The 27,514-nt window shown below is 39.8% G+C and overlaps 1 pseudogene; it reads left to right on the top strand.

The window, feature by feature from the left end:
• Positions 1-27,514, top strand: LOC103663098 (annotated as a pseudogene).

Genomic DNA, 27,514 nt, shown 5'->3' with positions numbered 1-27,514 from the left:
ATGAACACAGATTTCCAAAAAGAACAACTGAAAACATACACTGTTTGGTGTAGTCGATATCTTTATTTTGAAAGCTCGTGTTATGAATTAGAACAGCACTGTGTGGCTAGTGAGAAATTAATTGACAAAGGTAAGTGAATAGCTTAAGGACTCTTAAAAGTTCTATCAGTCCTCTTAATTCATGCATCCACTTAACATATATGAGTTTCTAACATATGCAATTCATGATAAGACCTTTTTAACCAAGGAACAATGAGAGAGGAGTTACAAATACCATAAGAGAAAAATAAGTACACTAACGAAATTTCAGAGTGTAGGTGGAATCACAGAAGAATTTATAGAAAAGATGTTTTTTGCTGGACCCGGGAGGTTGGATAGGCTCTAAGACATGAAGAGTGGCTAGAAACAAAGAGGGATAGGAGGAAGGGGTCATAATTCCACACCTCTTAAGTAATGTATTACAACTATGTGGCCACTATTAATTATAATTTCAGGGGCGCCTGGGTGGCTCAGTTGGTTAAGCATTCACCTTTGGTTCAGGTCATGATCCTGGAGTCTTGGGATCGAGCCCTGCATGGGGCTCCCTGCTCAGTGAGGAGGTTGCTTCTCCCTCTGCCCCTCACCCTGCCTGTGCTCTCTTTCTCAAATAAATAAATAAAATCTTTTTAAAAAAGGATAATAATGATTTCATTATTTAAAGGAGTGATTGATCACACCTCATGTATTTTATAAGATATATTTGGTATATTTTCATATGTTTTACATAGGTATTATTAAAATGTTGATTTCTTAACATTACACTTTGATACATTTATTTTATTTACTAAAAACTATTGATGTAACTATTATTATTAAATAATTTATGTATTTCTGCAATATTACCTATCATAATAGCTCCCATTTAGAAAGCATTTTTCCTTGTGCCACGCACTGTCCTCAGTAAACTCGCACAACGGTCCTGTGCAGTAAGGACTATCAGCATTCCAATTTTACAAATAGAAAGGGAAGAGAGATTAACCAACTTGCCCAAAGTCACTACAAGAATGAGGAAGAACTGGGCTCTAACTAAAAGAGGCTGGACTCCAGAGCCCATACTTCTGACCATGCTCTACTATCACAAGATTAGCCAGTCTTTCTGAGGCTCACATGGCTCTTGGCAGAATTCAATTCCTTATATTGCAGGGCCGGGGTCCCCCTTTCCTGCTGGCTGCCAGAGGCCCAGCAGTTCCTTGCCACGTGGCCCTCTCGCAACATCACAGTTTACTTCTCTCCAGTCCAGCAGAATATCTCTCTCCAGAGTGCTGAAGCTGAGTCCTATATAATCAAGGAAGTGATGATCCCATCACCTTCGCCATATCATGAAACAAAGGAGTAGCTGTCTCATCATAAAAACAGGCCCCACTCATGCTCTAGAGAAGGGGATTATATGGAACACATACGCCACGGAATCTTGAGGGCCATCTTAGAATTTCTATCTGTTACACTGTCCCAGAGGGGGATCTTGGAACAACGACCTATATGAAAGTTATTTATGAAGAGGTTTTCCAAGGAAAAAAAACAGCGAAGAAATGGGGAAGTGGGCAGGGAAGTTAAGGGAGCTAAACAAGGATGCCAATACTTAGCAAAGTCTCGTGAGGGGGACCTTTAACTCAGTTCCACCAGGGAGCTGTGCAGTTTCGGTTCCAACTAAGGGCTGTCCAGATCAGGACCGAGGGGACGGAAGTATTACACTCCCATCCCAAATGGCCAGTGGTGCCAGGGCTGTCCACTGAGGATGCAAATTCCCAGACTCTTCAGGCATCCGCAGGCAAACCAGACACTCACAGCCTGAAAGCAGCTTCCTGAAAAAACAGTGCATGTGCTGGCTGTCAGGAGTGAAAACCTCTGGGGGTCAACATGAACAAAATGGTAAAGGGATCTGAGGAAATAGTAGGAGAGCATTAACATCATCTGTTACATGAACTTTTGATAAAAGTTTTTAAAAATCAAAAAGAAATTACATGAATATAATAAATTGTTTAATGAAATTATGTAGAATTCTGGTTTTGGCAAAATGATAAGCCAAGTTTCTATGGATACCCCCCCAACACACATACATACACTATAACAATATAGAAATGCTGAGTAAATCTGGAAAGAAAGAAGCTGAAAGTGATTCTTTAAACTCACTCTCAACCTGAACCTGCATGAAATCTACCAGAATCAGCATAGCAAAGGCTGTGAGAACAGATCTATGGTGTAGACCATCAGAGAAGGTGCATACATTGTGGTAACCAGACTAGCACTGCAAACTCTTTGAAAAAACTAATCTGACATTCTAAGCCCACATAAACCAGGTCAGGACTTGAAGTCTAAATCTCGTAGTGTTAACTGCTTGCTTTTAAAAAAAGAGAAGAAAAAGGAGGAGGAGAAAGAGAAGCAGAAGCCACTCTCCAGATTTCAACTGAGCCCAGAATCTCGTAACATAGGATTGAAAATGGCCAAGATATGGTTCAGAATTAATCAACATGCAAAGCACTAGGAAAATGTAAACAACTGAAAAGAAGAGGCAATCAACAGACACCAACACTAAGATGACCCCAAATATTGAAGTTATCAAACAAAAAAAGCTATGGCAGTTATTATAACCATGCCACACAAACACAAAATAAGGGCAAACAACAATCTAGAAACAAATGGAATAATAGGCATTTTCAGCAAATTAATACTGAATGAAAATTCTATAACTGAAAATTACAATAACAGAAATTCACCAGACAGACCTCAATAGAACAGAGTGAACTTGAAAACAGATCAGTAGAAATTATCCAATCAGAATAACAGTAGAAATGACTCCAATCTGAATAACAGGGGGAAAAACTTAAATAATAAACGAGGCTTTGTATTGGAACAATATCAAAAGGTCTAATATTTATCTTGCTGGAGAGTCCCAGAAGGAGAGGAAAAAGAAAGTGGTCCAAAAAAAATATTTAAATAATGGCTGAAAATGCCCCAAATTTGGTGAAAGACATAAATTTACAGATCCAAGAACCCCAGTGAACCACACGGGATAAATTTAAAGAAAACCACACCCACACATATAATTAAAATGCTGAAAGTTTTCCCCAGTTCTGCTTTCCTCACCTTTCACAGGTGTGTCTCCTGAGAGCACCCCACAGAAAACCTCCACATATAAATCTCAGAGTCTCAGAGCCTGTTTCCTGGGGAACCCCACCTGTGATACAGTAAAATTAAGTTCACCTCTAGGGAGGGAGAGGGGAAAATGGAATTTGGAGTATGAACAGGAAAAAATTCATAGGCTTAATCTGGGAATCAGTTATTTTATTTTTGTATGTTTGAAATATTTTATAATTTCTAACAATATATGCGTGTCTCTAGCAGAAATGTGATACATATCATGGTAATTTAAGCCAAATATTTCTGCCAGTTATGTAATAACTTCTAGAAAATTCATAGTATGTAATGCAGGTAATAATCCAGCCCAAGGGGGGGGGACATTTAAATATTGAGATGTCAAGTGAAACAGCCTACATGAACTTACCTACTTTTTTTTCTGAAAGTCACTTGTAAAAAATATTTTTAAAGTCTAGAGAGAAAAACAATTCTGCAATAAAAACAAATATTCTATTTCCACAAGACCAAAATGATAAAGACTTTCCTAACAGAGTTTCTTTTCGTTTAGGTTTTTGATAGCACTTTGAAAGAATAATAGTATCAAAAAGAAGTTCAGGCAGCCACGCCAAGAGTCGAAAAAGGCACCAAGTGCCTCAAATACCTGCTCTTTGGATTTAATTTCATCTTCAGGCTTTCAGGGATTGCATTCCTTGTCATTGGACTTAGCTCTGAATTGAATCAGAGGCCGAGAGCATCTTGGAGCCAGAAAATCATCATTCCAGCTTCTACACTGAAGGATCAATTCTGATGGCAGCCGGTGCCCTCAGGATGCTGATGGGTTTCCTGGGCTGTTGGGCTGCAAGAGCCCCAGTGCTTGCCGGGATTCTTCTTTGGCTTCCTCTTGGTGATGTCTGCCATTAAAATAGCTGCAGGCCACTGGGATATTTCCTCGAAGATGAGGTGATTAAGTCCAGGAGTTTTACAAGGATACCTACACCAAGCTGAAAGCCAAGGACAAGCCCCAGCGGGACGCTAAATCCATCCCCTCCGCACTGGACCGCTGTGGTGTGGCTGGAGGAGTGGAACAATTTATCTCAGACATCTGCCCCCAAAAGGATTTTCTCTCAAGCATCCCAGTGAAGCCTTGCTCTGAGGCCATCAAAGAGGTCTTTGACAACAAATCCCACTTCACCGGTGCATGGGCTTCGGGATTGCTGTGGTGATAATATCTCAGTCTTCAGAATGACCCTGTGCTGGGCTCTCCACAGGAGCAGAGAGAAGATTGAGAGTCAGCATGTGCCCCTGAGCAGGAAACTTTACCCCTGGAGATGGAGGATTACTTTCTTGGGGTTTTTTTTTGGGGGGGGGCACTAACTTTAATATTCATTCTGCATTTCTGAACAAAAAAAGTGATCCTGTGTTTGTCTTTTTAATGCTTTATTCAATATTGATATTCGTAGTTGCTTTGGTTTGTATTTTTTAGTTGTTTTTGCTTATCAGGTTAAGCAGAAATCCTGCAATGAAAAGTACTATATCTGCTAGACTCTAGACAAAAGAGAGTGTACGTAACGAGAATTTTTTTGACTTTACATACATTTTTAAATGTCTATTACATTTAATCAGGTTGTAACTTATGTTGAAGACAATTTCATACATAATAAAAGACAATAAAAACTGTATATTGCATTTTTCATGTATTATTTCATTTATCAATAAAACGTCTGTAGTTATGAATCCCCCTGCTGCATGGCCATCCCATGAAAATGAGCCACAATTTCATATCTCTCACTGCTTTACATATTAGCCCTCAGGACCATTCCAATTCTAAAATGGCAAGTCAAAAAGCTGGTAGGGAAAACCGCTATCGTATAACTTGACAGAATCGACGAAGCTGTTGGCCATGTGAATCAGGAGACAAATTTACCCTCTGCTTCCTCACCCTACTCACAGATTCCAAAACTAGCTGGGGACGCCGGAAAGAGCCTACTTGGCAAGAAACCTCTTTTTCTCCTCCTAATGTGTGTCCACGTGCAAACACGCACATGCGCACACACACACAGCTTCAAGTTCACAAGCCTGCAGCGGAGTGGGTGTGGAGAAGGGAGACGATTTCTAAAAAGCTATAAATAAAAGTTCCCCAAAACCAAAAAACAAATCTGCCCACAAGGACTAAACTTCCAGGAGTGCAGATACATGGGGCGATGGACAGAGTAAGCAAGATTCTGTTTGCAGAATAGATTAAACCTCAAAAAGAAAAGAAGAGACCAAAAAAAAAAAAAAAAAAACTTCTCCTCAGAGTAAGTTTTTGTTTAGTTATTTTTAATGCTTTCCCGCAGAGAATAGAATATGAAACCAAGGAGCCCAATCTTATCTGAGAGAGAGCATTAAGGGGCATAAGAAAGAGAACTCAAGAGTTATTCAATGGACAAAAGACTGAAGAGCTTTGGTGATATTTTTTTTTCCAGAGGACTACTTACACTACAGGAGCCTGAGGAAAAGAGCAAGAAGTCGTGGATAAAGGCTACGACTAGTAAGAAAGGTTTGGGCTGAAAAAGAGGAACAGCTCTGCAGGAGCAGCCGGAGGCCGTTTCAAGGGTTGCCATCTGCTTCTTGGGACGGGAGCGATTGCTGTGCGTGTTCAGGGCTTCTAATCCTATGTCTGAGAAACACGGCCATGTCACCAGATGAGATTCAGATTATCCCAGGAAGCCGGACAATGTGGGTCTGCCAGCGCTGGGTGAGGGACTGTGATGTCAAGCATACTCTGTCCAGATCCGCATGTCTTATTAAGAAAACAAATTCCAAGTCTCCTGCTTTCAAGGGCTTTTTTACTCTCTATAGGAAAAAGACATCTGTAGGGGGTAACAGATGATTTTTAAAAACCTACATTGATGTCTCCCATTAACTACCATTGTGTAACATGGAGGAGTTAAGTACTTGAGGGAAGCAGGAGAAAGCAAGGATGGAGTAAGGGGGATTCAGATGAGGAACAGAAAAAGGGAAAGAACAATGGGTAACTATTTCCCAGAAGAGGAAAGTTTCACACGTGTATCTCATAAGGGGCAGGCGACACGGTTCCGCGAAGAAGAATATGAGGAAGGTGTAACAGATAAAGATATTGTCACCTTCTAGAGTTCCAAGACAGAAATGAGAAGAGTGTGGTTGAGATTTGCCTGAAGCATTTACTAAGATGTATTAGAAACAAAACAAAATGCAATCAAAATGGGAGGCAGTTAGAGATTTAGAACTTAAAGTCAGTTTTCATTTGGTGAATGAGTAAGAGAAGAGGCATAATTACAACTTCAGGTGGGATTGAGGAGAATGGGTTAACACTGTCAAGGACTAGTACGAGCCTGAGCTTTTACCTTATTTGCAAGCTGACAAGTGAGCCTGCAGAAGCCATGAGCTCCTGTATCAGAGACAAAGGTCCTACTGTTCACGGCAAAACCAGCCACCTGAGCACCATTTTGGTTTTGGTTACCCCTACTCTCCAAATGCCAGGGGGGTGATACAGAACGGCCACAGTGGATCCCGCTGACGGATACGGTAGGTTTGCATCACAGCTGAGGAACACTGAACTCATGAAACCCAAATCTTCTCTAATGGGCAATAAGCAAGCCTGTCTGATCTTCATGCCAGAGGAAGATATTATTATTATTATTATTATTATTATTATTATTATTATTATATTATTTTAAAGATTTTATTTATTTATTTGTCAGAGAGAGAGCCAGAGCAAACAAACTAGGGGAGCAGCAGGCAGAGATATTATATTTAAGATTTTATTTATTTATTTATTTGAGAGAGAGCAAGAGAGCACAAGCAGGAGGAGGGGTAGAGAGAGAGGGAGAAGCAGGCCTCCTGCTGACCAGCAGCCGGACTCAGGGCTCCACTTCAGGACCCTGGGATCAGGACCTGAGCCGATGGTAGCTGCTTAACCAACTAAGTCACCCAGGTGCCCCGGAAGATATTATTTTATTATACTGGACAGTAAGCAAGCCTACATCCTTGGAAAGATCATCTAGAACAAAAAGGCAGTCAGTCTTTCTGCTCACAAGATATCATAAAATGCAAGAGACCTATGGAGAGGGGTCTCTGTACAGTGGAGCGTGGGCAGACCCTCGGAATGAGTGGACAGGAAGTCAAGACTTCAGGGGCGCCTGGGTGGCGCAGCGGTTAAGCGTCTGCCTTCGGCTCAGGGCGTGATCCCGGCGTTGTGGGATCGAGCCCCACATCAGGCTCCTGCTATGAGCCTGCTTCTTCCTCTCCCACTCCCCCTGCTTGTGTTCCCTCTCTCGCTGGCTGTCTCTATCTCTGTCAAATAAATAAATGAAATCTTTAAAAAAAAAAAAAAAAAAAAGGAAGTCAAGACTTCAGAGATGAAGGAATGTAACAGAGCAGGAAATACTGTAAGTGAGGGTAAAGAATATAGCTTTTTTGCAGAAGAATCAGCAAAATCTATCATGATCTGAGGGTCTGAATCTTTGGGAAAAGGGCCAAAAGGACAGAAGTAGGAAAGAAAGGATCAAACAAAACTACTCTGCATTACTTACCTCTTGCTGCATAATAAATCACCCCAAAACTTAGTGGTTCACAGTAAAAAACACCGATTAGCTCACACAGCTTCACGGCTCAGGAATCTGGGGGCAGCTTAGCTGGGCGGTTCTGGCTCAGAGTTAGTCAGGAGACTGCAGTCTAGATGTAGACAAAGGCTACGGTCAGCTGAAGGCTCGACTGGGGCTGGCAGACCTTCTTCCGCACTGATAGTTCATTCACACACCTGGCAAGGTAGCGCTGGCTGTGCCCTGGAAGCCCCAGCCCCCACGTAGACAGCTCCAGAGGAGAACATCTTCAAAACATGCAAGCTGGCTTCCGCAAGGGTCAATGATCCCAGGGTGAGTAAGGAAGAAGTCACAATGCCTTTAATAACTTAGTTTCAGAAAACACACGTATGTCACTCCTGACATATTCTATTCATTAGAAGCAAGCCACTAAGTCCAGCTCACGTTCAAGAGGAAGAGAATGGAGTGCCACATCTTACAGGGTAGAATACCAAAGACATGAGGCGCCTGGCTGGCTCAGCCAAAGGAGCGAACCACTCTTGATCTTGGGGTTATGAGTTCAAGCCCCACGTTGGGTGTAGAGATTACTTAAAAATAAAAAAATAAAATCTAAAAAAAAAAAAAAAAGAATATCGAAGACTTTACAGATATATTTAAAAACCCCCACCCACTCCAAGTTTATGTACTTGACACAATGAAGGAGCATGTTATTAGTGAGCAAAAAATGACGTCACCACTGGTAAGACTGTAATTGAAACAAGAGACAGGTCCTAGAGTAAGGTGTGGGGAGGTGAGCTGCTTTGGGTGTTTAAGGTAATATTCCTGAGCGGCAAAATTTCTAATTTGTCTCTTGGTTAAAATTAATATTTTCTCTTTCTTATCTCCTTTCCCTATCACTAATACCTAGTTCTTTGTATACAGATAATCACGGAATTTTTTGGTCTTATTTTGATTCAACTCTAATGCAAGTTGATGTTCCCAAAGCAATTTTTAAAAAGCAAGTACTGCTGTCCAGGCAGAGGGGGAAAATTGATCCAGAAGCTGAGGAGAAAATTGTGTTGATCTCTAGCCGAGATTTATTATACTGAGGTTACCATCAGTCCCTTTCAGAGTCACAGGGTTCTTGCAGTCGGGTTGAAGAGCCAAAACCCTCTAATCTATGGCAGAACTCAGTTTTCTCCATGGATTTCTCGCTTCCTAACGTTTTGGCTTCTTGTTTAATAGCGCCGTGATTATCAGATCTGCATTTATTCAGGCTACTCTGCCAGTGTATAAGACGAGCGAGATTAGAATCGAGAATCCCAGGTGTGATTCCATTACAGCACCCCAGATACAAAATAATAAAGGCCTGAATGCAGGCAGTAACATTGAGAATAAAAAAAGAGGGGTAGGCTTCAAGACAGAGTCCTGAGATATGATACTCGGAGTGTGCTGACTACTCAAAGGTAAGAGATGAGGAAAAGGAAAAGTAGAGGAAAACTCAGATACATCTGGTTAGTCCTGGATTGCCCAGGACTTTAGCATTTGGCAGTTGGAGCGGTGAAAGTCTTGTGTCCTGGGAAACTCCTCAGTCCCAGGCTAAGGGACATTTGGATGCCCTGTGGTAGGAATACCATTAACTTAAATACAGAATACAGGAGAAGGAATATAGTGGCAAATAAATTCTGTACGGACATGTTGCATTTAAGACAACTACAGGCGCTGTAAGGAAAAAACCAGAAATGCATTTTTAGAGCCCGATGAGAGGCTGGAGCTGGATACGGAGAACTGTCCAGCATCCGCTGAGAACTGACGTCATGGGAGGAGAGGATGAGAAGCTCCTCAGGAGGATTTGCAGAGTAAAAGAAAAGGGCGGTTGAGAAGAGGACTCCGGTTTGGAAAAAAAGAGTGAGGGATGTGCAAGCTCTTGGAGGATGAGAACTCGAGAACTCATCAGAGAAACTGAGAGGAAAGTGGAGGAAATGAGAGATAGTGATTATCACAGAATCCAAGGAAAGAGGGGATTTTTTTTTTTTAGAAGATACCAAAGAAAAATAAAAATGTCAAATGCTGCAGAGAAGAATCCACGGGACCTGGAAATGAGGTCTACTTCCTGTGTTGATAGGAAGGGGGGCAGATATTAGAAACCAACGCTAAGACGGTAAGGCGAGTACAAAGAGGGGCACATGGGACAGATATCTACCCATCAGAGCTCCTCAGAGCCCAGAGAGCCAAAGCTTGCTTCCATCTCACTCTCTACTCCCAGGCCCTGAGAAACTACCACCTTTCCTGACAGCTCTATTTTAAAAACAACTCATATTTCTTGAAAACACAGTATGTGCCAGACACCTAATAAGCCTTATCTCATTGAATCCTACAGCAACCCAATCAGGAACTTACTATGAATATATCTCATTTTGCTCACCCTCAAGTTCTCTCCATTAAAAAAAAAAAAAAAATCTGTGATGGCAAAAACTGAATAGTTTTCTACAATGTACCATACTCCAAGAACATCCCCCTCGTCTTTGAGATTGTTCATTGACCCTGAATCCTGAGCCTCTATTGTCTGCTTTGGTTTCCAAGATTCAAATGAAATTTTTTTCTTTTTTTTTTAATTTTTTTTTGATGTAAAGTTCGATGATTCATTAGTTGCATATAACACCCAAAATGAAATTTTTTTCTTAAAAAAAAAAAAATTGTCAAGATACCTTTGAATTCTATTATGATTTTCTGGGGTGCAATAACCCCACCCACCTTATGCTAGCCACCAGGTTAAGAAAGGCTAGACTTCAATTCGTTCTAGAAGAATATCTAAATAGGCATTCAAATCCCCATAGCTCTGCAATATCATATTCACAACCTCTGTAATTGAATAGTTTGTTCATTGTTTTTGTTGGTTAACTTCTGTTTACCTATCAAATGATAAACTTCTGAATGTCTGAAACCAAGCATCATACTTTTCTCATCCCCTGCAACACCTAAGACATTATTGGACACCACAGACATTTCTTAATATTTGATGGTTGAGTAGTAATAGTCAGATATAAAGTAATGACCAGAGCTTGCTTGCACCCTTCCTGTGAGCGTCTTCGTGATGTTCCCTGGCTGGAACACCAGGATTTAACCATGGTAGTCTGAGCTCTTCTCACCAAATGAGTTCATTAAGTCATAGAATTTATTATACACTGGTGGAAAATGGAAGCACACAGAAACAAAACTACACCGTATGTGGTACTGTCCATAAAAGATCAAACGAATAAGTACACATAAAATGAGCTGGTATCATCTCAAAAACGTTGCTGTGAAACATTAATAGAAACTTTATTTATTTTTGCAGTCATATAAACTTCTATATACATTTTCTCTATGATATTGGTAGTGGAAATAATACCATATTTCCAACTCAGCGAAAGCTAAAACTCTCAAAGATGGGACATATATAATCAACTAATGAAACGGACTCCATTTTTCCCTCTCCGTATTACTCGAATTGAAAAAACTCCAGAGTTATCAATTCTTCTGTAAGACATGCAGGTCTAGGCTTGTATAACTACAATTTCTGCTAACTGGCCACAGGCTAGTATTTTCACACCTTTTTTGTACTAAATGGTTAGAACTGATCACTCCACCAGAAGCTGTCACTGAGACATCTTCATTTACAAATCTTAATATATGCAGCAATAAGATTGAATTTTTAGAATTTTTTCTATTTGCTTGCATTTCAGTAAACTCTTGCAAATGCCATTCCATTTTTCCCTTTTGTGCAATTATGCACACATAAATACCTGTTAAGATTACTGAAAAAAATTGTATTTCATTTGTCACATATAATCAGTACGTTTCTAGTCTGGCCAACTCTTTGGATAATTACCTGAATTTTTTGTTAAGTGCTTTAGATTGCTCACTTAACTTGGTAAAAAGCAGTTTGCTGAAAATAAAAGAAAGAAAGAAAGAAAGAAAGAAAGAAAGAAAGAAAGAAAGAAAGAGAAAAAAAACAACTAAGGGCAGGAGGGAGGAGGGCGGGGGAGGGAGGGAGTAAAACACCAAGCTTTGCTAATAAATAGTTCTCAGAAATATCAGCTCCCAATTTACTACTTGTACACAATGGGCCAGTTGGAACTTGCATGGTGATCCAATTTGCCACAGCTCTTGTTTTTAGTCTTTGTGGAGAAGCTGAGTGAGCACAGTGGGGGCCGCTCCCCCGCATCCCCTGAGTCAATCAGTGGGCTTTTGTTTCCTGCTGGTCAAAAATATCAGGTGGCTTTGAGAGTCTAATTATCAATGAAAAATTAAATTCAATACAGAAATGTAGCCACAAGCACCCCTCTCCTCACCCTTCCTGCGCCCTCCCCACCCCAGGCATGTGATGGAGCATCACCTTATTCCTTAGGATTCCAAAAAGATAGCAAGGAAAAAAGGCACGGGCCTCGAGGAGCAAGCAGAAGAATGAGGGATTTTTACTTACAGGGCTTTCTCCTTTTTTGGCGGAGGACTGTTCTAATTACCCTGGACATTCTGAAATTAGCAAAAGCGCTAGGGAGTTTCCTCTTAGAATTGCTAGGCCACATTCATCTCAACATGGCTTCTTAAAATGTTCTGGCCATAGTGTCTATCGGAAATGGAATAAACAGAGAAATGAGAGAACATCTATGTTATTGCCAATAACCCCATGTGCCTGATAATGTAAATCTGCTCTCTTCTGATACAGTAAAGGAGTGTGCTGTTAGTTAAGGTATGTTCCTACCTCTTCTGAATTTCTTCCAGGCACTTCGGGAAGCATGAAGTTGAAAAAGCTCATAACCACAAGCCTGTAACATTTAATTCGGGCTTTCAAAGGTCCAGGAAGATACAGGTTCCTCACTCCATGTTCTAAATCAGCATGAAATTTGAGCCCACCAAATCCAGGTATGCTACAGTGTTCATTTTCCACACATGTGTTTTCTTTTACTCCTCTCATCTTAATAAATTGAAAAGAAAAAACAGATATTTTTTTTTTAAAGATTTTATTTATTTATTCGACAGAGATAGAGACAGCCAGCGAGAGAGGGAACACAAGCAGGGGGAGTGGGAGAGGAAGAAGCAGGCTCATAGCGGAGGAGCCCGATGCCGGGCTCGATCCCACAACGCCGGGATCACGCCCTGAGCCGAAGGCAGACACCCAACCGCTGTGCCACCCAGGTGCCCCAAAATAGGTATTTTCTTAATAAGTGATCAACTAAGGTTATACTAACTCAAAATATGCACTCTGGTCAACCTTTCCTAAGATACTACTCCCACAAGGGGCGCCTGGGTGGCACAGTCGGTTAAGCCTTTGGCTCAGGTCATGATCTCAGGGTTCTGGGGTCAAGCCCTGCATCAGCTCCCTGCTCAGCAGGGACTCTGCTTCTCCCTCTCCCTTTGCCCTTCCCCCTGCTTGGGCTTCTCTCTTTCTCTTCTCAGGTAAATAAATAAAATCTTAAAAAAAAAAAAAAAAAGGAGTGGGGGTGCCTGGGTGGCTCAGTCGTAAGCGTCTGCCTTCAGCTCAGGGCCTGATCCCCTCAGGGTCCTGGGATGGAGCACCGCTGGGCTGGGAGCCTGCCTCTTCCTCTCCCACTCCCCCTGCTTGTGTTCCCTCTCTCACTGGCTGTCTCCCTCTGTCAAATAAATAAAATCTTAAATATATATATATATATATATACACACACACACACACTCCAACCCCACATATGAAATATTAAAGGTAAAGCCATTCGACACAAGCCTTTTGAAGGTGCTCAAATACTTCAAATATAGTGTCTTCATACATTAGTTTTAAATCCCCCAGTAAATATCATGGTTGCTTCACAAATACCATTGAAGTGTGAAGTGTTCTTCCATATGAGGAACTATCAAGAGATGGTATCAACCTTGGGTTAAATATCTCTGGAGATTATTTAATCAGACAATATACTTTTCTCTAGGAGTTCAAAGTTATAAAAAGCCTTGGGGTGCCTGGGTGGCTCAGTCGGTTGAGTGGCCAACTCTTGCTTTCGGCTCAGGTCATGATCTTATGGGTCCTGAGATCGAGCCCTCGTCAGGCTCCATGCTCAGCACAGGGTCTGCTTGGGATTCTTTCCCTCTTTCTCTCCCTTCCCCTCTGCTCCTCCCTGCGCCCACCAACTCCCTAACTCGCACTCCTGCAAGGGCGTTCTCTCTCTCAAATTAATAAAAAATTTTTTAAAAATTTATAAAAAGCTTTGGATATATCATTAGGTAAGATTAGACTAGAAATTGCTGCAGTGCTCCAAAATTCTTTTTTTTTTTTTTAAGATTTTATTTCTTTGTCAGAGAGAGAGAGATGGGACAGCAGAGGGAGCGGCAGGCAGGGGGAGAAGAGCCCGATGCAGCACTCAGTCCCAGGACCCTGGGATCGTGACCTGAGCCGAGGGCAGGCGCTTAACCGACTGAGCCACCAGGCGTCCTTATAGCCCTCCAAAATTCTTAAGACACCAGTTATATAATTGTCGGAATCTGTTTTAAGGATCACAAAGGCCCAATAACCAAATTATAGCTAAACTCATCCAAGGGCACTGTGGGAACCTGATTGTAAATAGAATCATTGAAGAAACACCCTCATGACTAGAGGAAAGCACAAGGGGGGGGTTACTATTAAAGGTAATTTTATAACGTGGATATATACATTTCATTTTTCATGTTTTAAATAAAACTTTTCATCTTGGCAAATGTAAGTATTCAAAACAGAAAAGATAATTCCTTTTTGGTCTTTTAAGACTCTAATGCTACTTTGAGCAAGGAGACATCGACTATATACTGAGGAATGTGTCACTGTTATTCATTTGAAACTTACTTTAAACAATCATATAGTACATAATTAAGGAATAGGCTATCTTTGAACATGGCATTAATCATAGAGAAGAAGAGGTGTTTGACATTCTTTAGCGTTTACACATTTATCTGAGTTTTGCTATTTTAATACCTAAGACACAATATACAAGCACACAGCAAAATACCACATCAGAAACAGGAACCGAGAAAGGGTCATTCTTTAAAAAGGGACATCAGATAAGATTCTAACCATTAAACATGTTAACACTCAGGGGTACCTGGCTGGCACAGTCAGCAAAGTGTGCAACTCTTGGTCTTGGGGTCATGAGTTCGAGCTCCACGCTGGGTGTAGAGATTACTTAAATAAATAAATCTTTTAAAAAATGATAACACTCAGATATGATATAAACTGAAGATTATTTTTTCAATATGCTTCAAACCTATAACAACCAAAGACACATCAAACACATTGTGTTTCTGTGCTGATACATCTTTGTTGAACTTGGCTTAACTAAATGGTCACAAATAAACTTTTCTAGTCTCATTCATTCTCTCAGACTTTGCTGAATAAAATCAATCTTATCATTAAAATTACTTGGCTACATAGAAAAATATCCATTTCCTTTTAATGGATTCTTTATTGCCCACCTGCACTTTTTAAGTAAAAATACTATTTTACCTAAAATTAAAAATTAGTATAATATTACATACCTATTAATATAAACACAATGCTTCACATTAAGACAAAACTTTAACAACATAAAAGAGGATCTCTTTAACTGAGATGTAAGTAGGAGCAAATGCTATGCAAATTCATTTCAGGTCTTCTGGTCTTCTTGACACCCAGGACTTTTTTTTTTTAACGTTATTTATGTATTTATTTTATTATGTTTAGTTAGCCACCATATAGTACATCATTAGTTTTTGATGTAGTGTTCTCTAGAACTTTCTAAAAAGGAAGCTGCACATGCTATTTAAAGTTGCATTATACGTCTTCTATTATAAATTATTAAAGGACTTAATGGACAATGCATTAGAAAGAAAACAGGCAAATTACAGAATAATTTAACGTTGCAAAGAAGCAGAGCAACTTGCAGGACATTAAACACTCTATTTTGACATGGAAGGCCTGAAGCTAAAGCAATTAAAGCCGCAAAATATTGCTGGCTGACATGATGTGTATGTAAATTTGTCATTCATTGGCAAAGGTTTATACCAATCACTGGGAATGTTCACAGTAAAACAATCCATGTACCATAAAATGCTTTCAGTGACATCCTCCAAAAAAAGTCATCTTGCATCATTTAAGGTATCTGACCCTTATCCATTGTAATTTTTGGTTTAATAAAAGAGTATTCTATGGAAATGATCTTAAGTTTGAGGATTCGTTCTCGACACACTACTTGCATCTGCGTTTATTTTGTAAAGGAGAGATGTCATCTTTGATACACACCCCCAACAGGAAAAGAAAATACAAGCTTGAACTTGACATTATATTGAATTTGCTTCTGCTTTCCCCTCTATCCCCCAAAGAAGGCCTGTATCAAACTCTAGAAACAGCGTCTAACAGGACCATAGTGAATTCTAGCCAGTGACCCGATTTATCCCAGCTTAGAAGGAGTGGTATTCTCCCACAGGAGGTAGGAGAAAAAACACACAGTAATCCCCCAAATGTACTGTTGCTATGGAAGAGAAGGGGACGCCTGCTGAGACCGAAATCACAGAGTATTTGGGCAGTTGAGAAAATGTAGGCCCATCCTCCATTGCCAAAGCCTGGAGACTCTCTTTGCCAAGATTCCCTGGTCGTTTGGCATTGCAGAGAAACACTGGACAGAACCCGAGCAGAACATATAAGGAAACCAGACACATTTTAACATTCATCTGTCAGACCTATCCAATTATCTCTTCAAATCAGATGAACCAGTAATAAACTGGGAGCCAAGAGAGCATTTTAATAAACACCAAAAATGACTTCATAATAGTCAGAATACATAGTCGAAATAGTTGGTGAATGCCAACAGTTACATTTCTTAGACATTTCACCAATAAATTTTATTAAATTTTCCCAAAGCCTATGAATGAGAAACATCTTTCTCTTTCTTGCCCTCTCCATAAATATATATAATTATATACATTATATATTAAATATTATTTTATATATTTATATTACATATCTACATTGTATATATACACATACATATATGTATTATGAATTTTTTTTTTTTAGAAAAGAGCTAGCTCATAAGATTTCACAGCTCCAATTTCCCTTTCAAAGATCCTATATTCCAGTCTTCCTTGGCTGCCATAGAAAAGAAGTAGAAGATTAATCTCCAGTCTTATGTTCTGGAGAAAAAGATTCACAAACACAGGCCCCAGTTGGTAAATAAGAAGCTGTCCAGGGGACTCTGACCTGCCAAACATTTAATATGCTATGCACTAGCATTGTGTTGATAATCCCAACCAATCACCCTTACATATTATGTCTAAATTAAATAAACTAGAAATTTAAATTCATATATGCAGATACTAAGAAGAAAAAAAAAAATCCCTACTCTAGAGTTTAATAATGCTGACAGCCTCGTACATAATTTGCAAGATAAGAATATTAGTTTGTGGGAGCCTGATAAACATTTATTGAGCGTCTCTGACAGGCACTGAGGAAATTTCTTAAACATGTATTAGATGTCCTCAAAAGGCTTACAGTCTAAGGAGAAAAACAGACAAGTAATCAAATATCTTATACAAAAGAATGGCAAAAGTACTAAACGGAGGTAAAATGGATTCAAAAAGACGGTAGAAAGAACAGGAAGAGAAAGGAAACAAGTTAAAGAAAGCCGAGAGGGGCGCCTTGGTGGCTCAGTCAGGTAAGCGTCTGACTCTTGGTTTTGGCTCATGTTAAGATCTGGGGGTCTTGGAATCAAGCCCCTGCATGAGGCTCTGTGCTCAGCAGGGAGTCTGCTTGAGGATTCTCTCTCCCTCTCCCTCTGCCCCTCCCCCCGCTCGTGCATGCACTCTCTCTCAAATAAATAAATAAATAAATAAATAAATAAACAAACAAACAAACCTTTAAAAAAAAAAAAAGCAAGCAGAGAAAAGGCACTGACATAGAGAATGGAAAGTGTAGAAAGACTCCAGAAGCTGCCTCCAGTGTCACATACATATTCATGCAAGAATCTACCCAGCCCTGCTCCTTGCTGTCCACGGAAGTCTCACAGAGGCATCTCGGAAGTGCACGCAAATAAATACTTAAGGATCTGCTTCATTCCCAGAATTAGAACTTAGTCAAGGAACTGATGGTCTCAAAGTCTGCATGCCAGCAAGACAATTTCTAAGTTGAAAAGATGATCACACATTTCAGTGTTTCACAAGCAATAAATATGAATCACAGCGATGTTACACAGTGTGAGTAGACCTCAGCACCCTAAGAACTAAAATAATTCCAAAATTATCTCCATCTTTGGACAGTAACAACCATTGGTCTTTTTTTTTATTTGGAAGCTTAAAAAACATTCTAATGTTGTCTCTCCTAAGCCTTCACACAGTAGGAGGGGCTGAAATGTAGTCTTCTTTGTTGTGGACATGTCGTTATCTATGACGTGCAGTATTAATCCCATTTGTACCATAAAAAGTATGATCCACTTGAGTCTTGCTCTGTTGTGAAATACGGACCACTGTAGTACTCTGAGGATAGTTACCATGTCTCTAAAGTTCTTACTTGTTTCTTCAATCTTTTTCCTCAAATACCTTGGTACCGAAAGTATCTAGGAAATTTGAAGTTGCCATATGAAATACATTAATAATACCTTCTCTCCACATATTCTTCACTCTTTCCATAACAGATATGGCTTAAGAGAACCACAAGATCACCAAATAAAATAACACTAGTTATTTGTTTGGTGTTATTGGTTATTGTTTGGTGTTTTTTTTTTAAAGATCCCATTTTTATTTGTTTGTCAGAGAGAGAGAGCACAAGCAGGGAGAGCAAGAGAGGGAGAAGCAGGCTCTCTGCCAAGCAAGGAGCCAGACGTGGGACTTGATCCCAGCACCCTGGGATCATGACCTGAGCCGAAGGCAGACAGACACCTAACCCACTGAGATATCCAGGCGCCCTGCCTAGTTCCATTTGATACCTCAGAAGGAAAGGCTAGTTATTCCAGTCTTACTCCTTCAGTAAGTAGCTAAAATACCCAATTAATAGGGTTTAACCAACCATCAGACAGAATTTGTTTTTAGAATAATGAAAATGTGTTGTCGCAACATTGTTATGCCCTCGTGTGGTTTTTGGTTTTTTTTGAGATGTGCTTCATTATAACTTATTTTAGCGGTTCTGTTTTCTAATTCTTCATATTTTCACATCTTTTCCAACAAAACAATAATACATAAATAATACCTGACAAGATGTTACAGATTTTTCTCAATTGGTGGTATGCTTTTGTTCTCCAAGCATCTTAAAATATGGGGGTAGTAAAATACAGAGACAATCTAGATGTGAGCTTTCTTACACGAAAAAACATGAGTTTTCTCTCTTCTCCTGCCACGCACATTTCAGATTTCAGTTAACAGTGCATTAAGCGATACAGAATAGTAATTTTGAGCCCAAACATCATGCCAAATACTTCTAGTGAAAAATAGTTGCTAAACGTAGCTTCATTTTGAAAGTCACTGTTTTCATTAACAGCGTCTTCCAACAGCCGTGTTTCAGTAGTACTACTATTAACCATGAAATTTATCTGCTTCTGTTTACTCTTTGAATTTTACCTATTAAATTGCCAACTCAATTTATTTTACCAGTTGTCATTACCCTATAAGAATATTGTTGATAAGCTAAAGGTCTCTGTATTCCTTGTCCTAGCTTATGCAGCTGCCTGAATTTACGTACCAATACAATTTAGAATATAGGATCCAATGGAAAGAGGAGTCAGTTCCTGACATCCGCCTTCACTCCTACCCCTATTGAAGAGGCTCATTTCTAGAAAAGAGTTGGGAGAGGAGTATTCTGTGCATTTCTCCACTTGCTACACATTATCAGCAACAAGTAAGTCTAGAGAGTCAAGTAACTACTTTGGAGCTATGATAAAAGGGGGAGTTTAATAAAATGTAGGCCGAAAGTACAATTATTTCAAGAATAAGCTGATGTCCTGTAACTGGTACAATTTTACCAGGTGCTTTCTTCTTATTGACAACTACGAGCTATTATCCAACCACCACCTGAAAATTAAAAATCAGATTTTTGAAAATCTATACTATACTATAGAAATATATATACTATATAGAAAATCTATACTATATACTACTATAGTCAACAGTGGTAACGAACATTCATTGCACCCCTAGATTATGCTAGGTACTTAGAGCTCAATGAAAGATCAGATGTGGTTCTTCCCTTCAAGAAATATACTTCAACTTGCAAACGTCCCTTGGATAAGCTGTTCTTAATTAATCGATGACTTCATATTCAATTGTATAAACTTTTTTTTGAGTCCCCACTTTACACTAGGCCCTGACCTAGGGACCGGAGACAAAAAGATATATATATAACACATACTGAGAATAATGTTAGATGATAATTCACTATGATCAGGAAGTGCACACAGATTAATGTTCTTGACAACAACCCAGAATTTAGAAACCAGCACTTAGAGAGAGATGTGATGACACTCTTCTTTAATTAGAGACTTGAGTGTTTCGTTTCATCATTCCCTGACCAATCCACGAGGAATATTTCTCATCTTGCTAAAGAAAACTACCATTAAGCACTTTCAAACATAAAGACCAGTATCTCTCATCCTAGAATGCAATTAGAAAGGAAACTTCAAGGGTAAAGCTATCAACTGAAAAATTAGTTGAAATAAATGTTTATGTCCATACTGTGTATTCATGGTAGGCTTAAACCTTCGCTTAATGAGGAAGTAGTCAGTGCTTTACAACACTGGTGTTAAGGTGGGGGAGATTCCTAAAAAGTTGCAACTGATGCAGCTCAACCAATTTTTTAAAAACGTGAGACTGATAAGGTAGTAGATCAGATTTTCACCCATGTCACATAAGGGATTCTCTTACACAGATGTGTTTTCATATAATTACAGAAGGGCCAGACTTAGAAGACTGCAAGCCAGTCACAGTACTTCTCTCTAGGGAATATAGGATAAAGAGGGTCACTAATTACAGCTGCCAAAAGCCCAAAGTTGAGTTTTCTCTAGATGTGGCCAAGTCAACACGTAAGCAGTGGGAATGTATGTCTTTCCTGAAACTAACATCACAAATATAGGGGGTTAAGATACCTCATAAGTGCAAGTCCCCGAAAAGTCTGCTCTAGGCACAGTGCTCCATACTCTATGTACTCTTAGAACAATCTTGAGGAACTCCAATACTCATTCCACTCAGTCTTAGACTAGTCACTCCAAGAGGCTCCTGGTGAAAGATAAATTTGTCCATAAAAAGAAATTTTTTTAAAAGTATGGTATATATTGGGTCACATGGGTGGCTCAGTCGGTTATGTGTCCATCTCTTGGTTTCAGCTCAGCTCATGATCTCAGGGCCATGAGATTCCATGCTCACTGGGGAGTCTGCTTGGGATCCTTCCCCTCTTCCTCTCCCTCGTCCCCTCCTCCCTTTCTCTGATACATAAGTATATAAATACATAAATAAATAAAATCCTTTTTTAAAAAAAGTATGATATATGTTATATTCCCAGGTTTCATCCAAATAAATATTTGGTCATTCTATCTTTTGAGTGATGAAGAACTACATAGTCATGAAATTCTTTCTGCCTGTGGAGCAAGTTGAGCCAAAGAAAAGGTGGGACAAAGGTCAATAAATTTCTGCTAAACATTGTTCTTCTAAGCCAACGGTTCTGTGTCTGAGGGCTGCTCTGCATGGCTTTGAAGAACATCATTTGACTCTCAGTATATTCCAAACACAGAACAAGAGTTTTTACGATACCAGAGTCTAACTATGTAACAATACGAAATATGCAAACAAATTGAATTAAGCTTTCTTTTAGAATGTTAAATTTTCAATTTAAGGGGATATATTAAAAACAAATTTTTCTGTCTTTTCCAAACACTTCTTATTCATATCAAGAGTATCAAACCAATGCATTAAGAATTACTATGAATCAGGGTGCCTGGGTGGCTCAGTCAGCTAAGCATCCGACTCTTGATTTCAGCTCAGGTTTGTGAGATCGAGCCCCACATCGGTCTCTGAGCTGGGTGTCTAGCCTGCTTGGGAGTCTCTCTCTCCCTCACACTCACATGTGTGCTAACATGCATGCATGCACTCTTTCTCTTTCTAAAAATAAAATTAAAATAAAAATTTGAAAAAAGAATTATTACAGGTGGGGGGATGGTGTAACCGGGTGATGGGTACTAAGGAGGGCACGTGATGTAATGAGCACTGGGTGTTATATGCAACTGATGAATCGCTACGCTCTGCCTCTGAAACAAACAATACACTATATGTTAATTAATTGATTTTAAATAAAATTTTTAAATAGAATTATTACAAATTTTATAGACCATATAAAAATCATTCTATAATAAATAAAATCCCTCATCTCCAAAACCAAATATTTCTTTTTTTTTTTTAAAGATTTTATTTATTTATGTGACAGAGAGACAGCCAGCGAGAGAGGGAACACAGCAGGGGAGTAAGAGAGGAAGAAGCAGGCTCCCAGCGGAGGAGCCCGATGTGGGACTCGATCCCAGAACGCCAGGATCACGCCCTGAGCCGAAGGCAGACGCTTTAACGACTGCGCTACCCAGGCGCCCCCAAATATTTCTTTTTTTAAAGTAAGCTTTACAGCCGATGTGGGACTTGAACTCACAACCCTGAGACCAAGAGTCGCATGCTCTACTGACCCAGCCAGCCAGCCAGCCGCCCCCCCAAATTTTTCTTTAAATGCATATTTCTTAGTGTTTCTAACAGGAGCATCTGGAACCAGAGGACTGACTGCAGAGGGAAAGGGGTTTTTGTTTGCCCTGTTTTGTTTTTAACATCATAGCATTATTTCCCTTTGACTTGTAAAGCCTAAGGTATTATCCTTTTGTGATGCTGATATTGGAAAGTAAAGACACATTCACATTATGGGCTCTGTGATATAGTGAAAGATATGCACTCTATATTACAAAACAGAAGAACCGTGATTTGATCTCGCCCATAACTCAGCATGTTACAGAGTGTGCCTGAAAATGGGTTTTTATTATGTTTTGTTCCATAAAGCATTTCTAGCCACCAGAGTGATAAACTGATATTTCATGTTACCCACATAACTCCAAATAGAGTTTTCAAATCTGAATTCCATGTAGAAATCAGCCCCAAAGCATGGCAGCGTTTTCAAACACATAAAAGTGCTATGAGATTTTCATGGACGTCGCAATCTTTTATATGCATCGGGGCCTTGTATAGATATTTATACAGGAGAATAAGGCTAAGTGCAGATTCGCAAATCAGTGCAAATTGGTCTATATAGATAAAGAGATGCTTGTGTTTGCATATGGATATTCATGAAAATTAGGGGAAAAAAGTCAAAACTAAATAAATATTTAATATGTCAGCACCTGTCATATAGTTTTTTGTGTGTGTGCTTTACCACTATTGACTAGCAGTGGTACTGCTACTCTAACCAACTTCATTAAAGAATAAAAGAAAAGTAATAAGTCATTTCACACTCTGTCTGACCATTATACAATAATAGCAAGATTTCATGCAAGGGTACAACATTATGCCCATCTGCAATCACAGTCTCTTTGCAAAAATCTCAATTCACACTTCACATGCAGCTAACCTTGTTACCATCCCTTCCTAAATCCATCAGTGTTGCAGCTGCACGTCTTCACAGCCCAACATCTTAAAATTCATCACTTTGGCACCTTAGCATCACTATAGGTCAAGAGAAAGAATCCAACCAAGAATAATTAAAGGGCACCCAGATGTTTAGTTTACTTATCTCAAGCCTTTCCTTTAACATATTTGAATTGCCTATGTGTACTATTTCTTTCATATTTTTAAGATATGTGCAATGTGATTATTTTAAGGGTATGAGACCTGGAACAATACATTTCAGACTTTTTTTTTTTTTACAAGTATAGTTCTTTGTAGTTGAAATTTGAACAAGAGGCGTGATAATGAGTAGGTTGAGGGAAGGAAAGGTGTTATCTCATTAAGGTAATTACTAAGACATCCCCACCATTATATCGGTTTGAAAATGTGGCAATTAAAGCGCCCTACATGGGCTCCTGGAGACAAGAGAACAAGACAGTTCTCTTGGAACTTCTCTGTTACGGTTAATGTGTGTCATGTAAATGAAAGGGTAGACTACTGCTATTTCCCTCTGTTCCCCTGCCCCCACCCCCACCCCCACCCTCAAATTTCTTTGTGGGTTATGTTTCTTTTTTCTTTTTTCTTTAACCTGAATTTAGTTCTGATGAAAGGTGCCAGATTGACAGCCCTAGAAGGCAAAGCCTTCTATTTACCCACAGAATAGCTGGAGCCCCGAAAACAGCAGGGCAAGCGAGCCAGACAACATGCTACCAACCTAAATGGGAGCAGACCTAACCTCTTCCTCCCTCTTCAGTCAGCCAAGTCTCCTTCTCTGAGGAGGCGGCTGCCAAATTCATACCCAAAGTCAGGGAAACTCAAAATACACACTGAAAATTAAATGGTAAGTGGGGTTCTTCGCTTATTTTGCCACAGCATATACGGGCTAACTCACGTAGCTCTCAGTTCACTAAGGCTGACTACACGATTCACCTTTGCTCAGGAGAAATTCATTTCCCCTCTTGATTTGATCCTCTTGCTATTTCATTGCTTCCACTACCCTAAACAAGATAAAGAATAATGTGATCACCAAATAACATCTAGAACCCAATCACCAAGATCTTGCTTTCATGCTCATTCGAGCATTATTTATCTCAAATTAAGGAAAGCAGTTTAAATGTCCAGCGATGGAAGAAGAGTTGACTCGATTGTGACACGTTTATGGAAGAGAATACATATAGCAAGTATGATATTTACAAAGAGTTTTTAAAAATACAGAGAAATGCTCGTACTGCATGGGAAAAACATAAATGATATCCCAGATGAAACAGATCATAACTATATAAAAATTCACAGCAAAAAGCTAGAAATAACAAATGGAATATTAGTAGTGGTTTTCTTTGAGTGACGGAAGACAGACTTTCTTCATTCTCTCTACTCTTCGGTATTTTATAAAATTTTTACAGTGAGCATGTGTTACTTTTACAACAGGAAAGTTATTTTAATAATCTTTACAAAGAGTCTCAGTTTCTTTTGTAGTAGGATTTGACCACATAAATTTAACTCCATTAAAACTGAAAGTCAAGAATCATCCGAAAATGTGGTAATCCTGCAGTACCTCTTTCCTTCCCTTTATCTTCACAGAAAAAAAGTGGGAGAAGAGGTAGGGGGTGAAAAGAAAAATAGAAACAAACTAAGCGAATATGTTGCAGAAAGAACTAAAGCTTAGAGTAGGTATTAAACTAGATGACCTTTGAGATTCCTTCCAATCTTGGGTTTGGATCGAAATCAGTTCTGCTTAAAATCTGCTTAAAACCTATTAATGTGGATTTTGGAAAATACCCTTTTGCCAAATTTCTGAGCAAGTAAGAGTTATGCCTGCCTAAGGGACTAGATCATTCATGGAAGGAAAAGCCTATAAAACCTGTTGCCAAATAAAGGGGCTCCTTCCTGAAATGCCCGGGGAGGAGGGCGGGGGTATGAAATACTGCTAAGTACTGTTAATAAGCAACGCTTTCAACAGTTGGGTTTTTTTAAATCCTGTTTCAAAACAGTAATATCCAATAAATAAATTTACAAGCTTAATTCAACTTCTCAGCTTTGACATTCTTCAATAGCAATGCTTGGTCCATCACCTTTGCCCCTTAAAAACATCCCAGGCATATAAAATGGCAAAGCAAAAATCAGAAGATAAAAGCGAGGCGAGAATGGAGAACAGAACGGACTCTACAGACGCAGGCCTGCAAAGTCTCCAAGCGGCCTAGAGCTTTCCGCGGTGGAATTCACTCACCTGACACTTCTCACCAGACTGCTGGCCATCACGTCTGTTACCAGTTCCTGAAATGAAAGCCGTCGTTATTGCTTTACTAAATGGGGTGGAAAGGTCTTAACGTTTATATAAATTCTAATCGAATCCTACCCTAATAAAGATCTTCGTGGAAGGACTTTGGGCGCGTGAAACTAGTTGTGCCTTCTTCAGGGATAGCTCGGCCACGAGACGCATGGTGGCATGCGCAGAGCTGCTTAACGTCGCCCCTTAGGCACCGTCAAGGGCAAAGGGTTTAGCCAAAAATGGTAACGACAGAGGGGTAGATGAAAGAAGTGGCAAGTTTGGGCCGGGTCTCTGTAACCAGGCCGACTGGGAAAAACCACCCCGGGGGCTGAAGAGCGAAGAGCAGGCAGAGGAAGGGGAAACCTCAGGGACTGCGCAGCTGCTTTCCATCCTGCGCTCTGAGTGGACGGGGGTGGGAGGGGGAGGGCTGCCGAAGGCTGACACGTGATAAGAAGGGGTGGAGCTGTCTCCAGCTGCAAGGAACTGGTTCTTGTTAATCAGCTCTAACGTAAATCTTGAGAATTTCGTGGAGGAATCCAAAATACGGATCGCCAGAAATTTCTAAAGCAATCCAGAACAGAAGAAAGACAAAATTAAACACCCCGATGGCCGCGCTTATCCATTTGGGCTTTATGTGACTTTCTGGGCAAATCTGTTGATGCATAACAATGAAAGATTATTTGACAATTCTACATTTATTCACATACTAGTATGTTTAATGTAATGCCACAATGTATTCACTCAAGGTGGGTGAGGAAGTAGGTGTCTCTTTGAAATCCTCTTAACGGAAACGATTGGTAAGCTTCCATTAATAGAACAGTCTGTGGAAAATGGGGCAGATGGATAACAATGTGAGGTTTTTAAAGTAATTGTGGCTGTGATACACCCAATTCCAGAACACAACTCTGTCTTTGTTGATATCTGGGCTAGGACTTCCCTGCCCACTAAAATAGATGCCCAGCCTGGGGAGGTAGGAGTTGATGCAAGAGAAAGTCGGGCAATGAGCTCCTTCAGTGGTATTAGCAAACCTTTGATCTTTCAGAAATTATGACATGCCAATTTTCTCAAATGAGAGATAATAGAAAATCAAAAGCTTCATATTATTAGAAAGTGATCTCATAGCAGTCGACTCAACCGGAAACCAGTCTACTGAGTAAGAGACCTACTGTGGCCTATTTGCTGGGAAGACTTCGCTTTCACATCTAGCTCAGCTTCCCTACAGTAGGAAGTAAGTAGCACCGACTTCCATATCCTTTTCCTAACACTATCAGCAAATTGGTTTTTAAGTTGTGAAAGAATTTCAATCTAAAATGGAACAAGAGGATAAAAAATGGGAAATCTCATTCATGTGCCTTCAGGAAAATAAAATGTAGGGACTGAGAGACAGATTTCCCATAAATGCCTGATCTACAGAAAATTGATAATGTTGGGATTGTCTTTTCAGAGAGGAAGTTGGTCAGGTGTTACCCCATACCAACCTCGGAAAATGTTTGCTTACGGTTTCCAGAGACATGAACGAGAAATGGCCCAGGGTGGGTTGATCTCACAGAATAACTTGAATTGAGCTTTATTTGTATGACTGGACTGGTTTTGTCTGCTTGGGGAATTTGCAAAGCTGGTTTCTGTTTGTTTTTTATTTTAATAGATTCTAACTGAACTCTCCCCACTTTACATTCCCAGCCCATTAATACAGCCTGCCCCAAGCCGTCAGCAGGCTCACCTGTAGCTTGCTGCAGTCTGCAGGTCCTGAATTCCAGTTCCTCTGCTATACCCAAATAAACTCATGTTTTCGACAATTTTGAGCTTGAGTCGGTTTACCTCATTTTTAGGTTGGCATTCCTTGGCGTCAGAAGTGGTATCCAAAGGAGGTGACCCTCGAAGAACAACCGTTGGAGTCCAGCGACGTGTCCACAAGGAGTCCCTTGTACCCATCACCTCCGCGGGTCGTACTCTGTTTTCTGTTTTGTGA

The sequence above is a fragment of the Ursus maritimus genome, unplaced genomic scaffold (assembly GCF_017311325.1).
Source record: "Ursus maritimus isolate PB19 unplaced genomic scaffold, ASM1731132v1 scaffold_12, whole genome shotgun sequence".
Taxonomy (NCBI): Eukaryota; Metazoa; Chordata; class Mammalia; order Carnivora; family Ursidae; genus Ursus; species Ursus maritimus.
The sequence above is the reverse complement of the archived record's forward strand: the minus strand, read 5'-3'. Positions and strand labels throughout refer to the sequence as shown.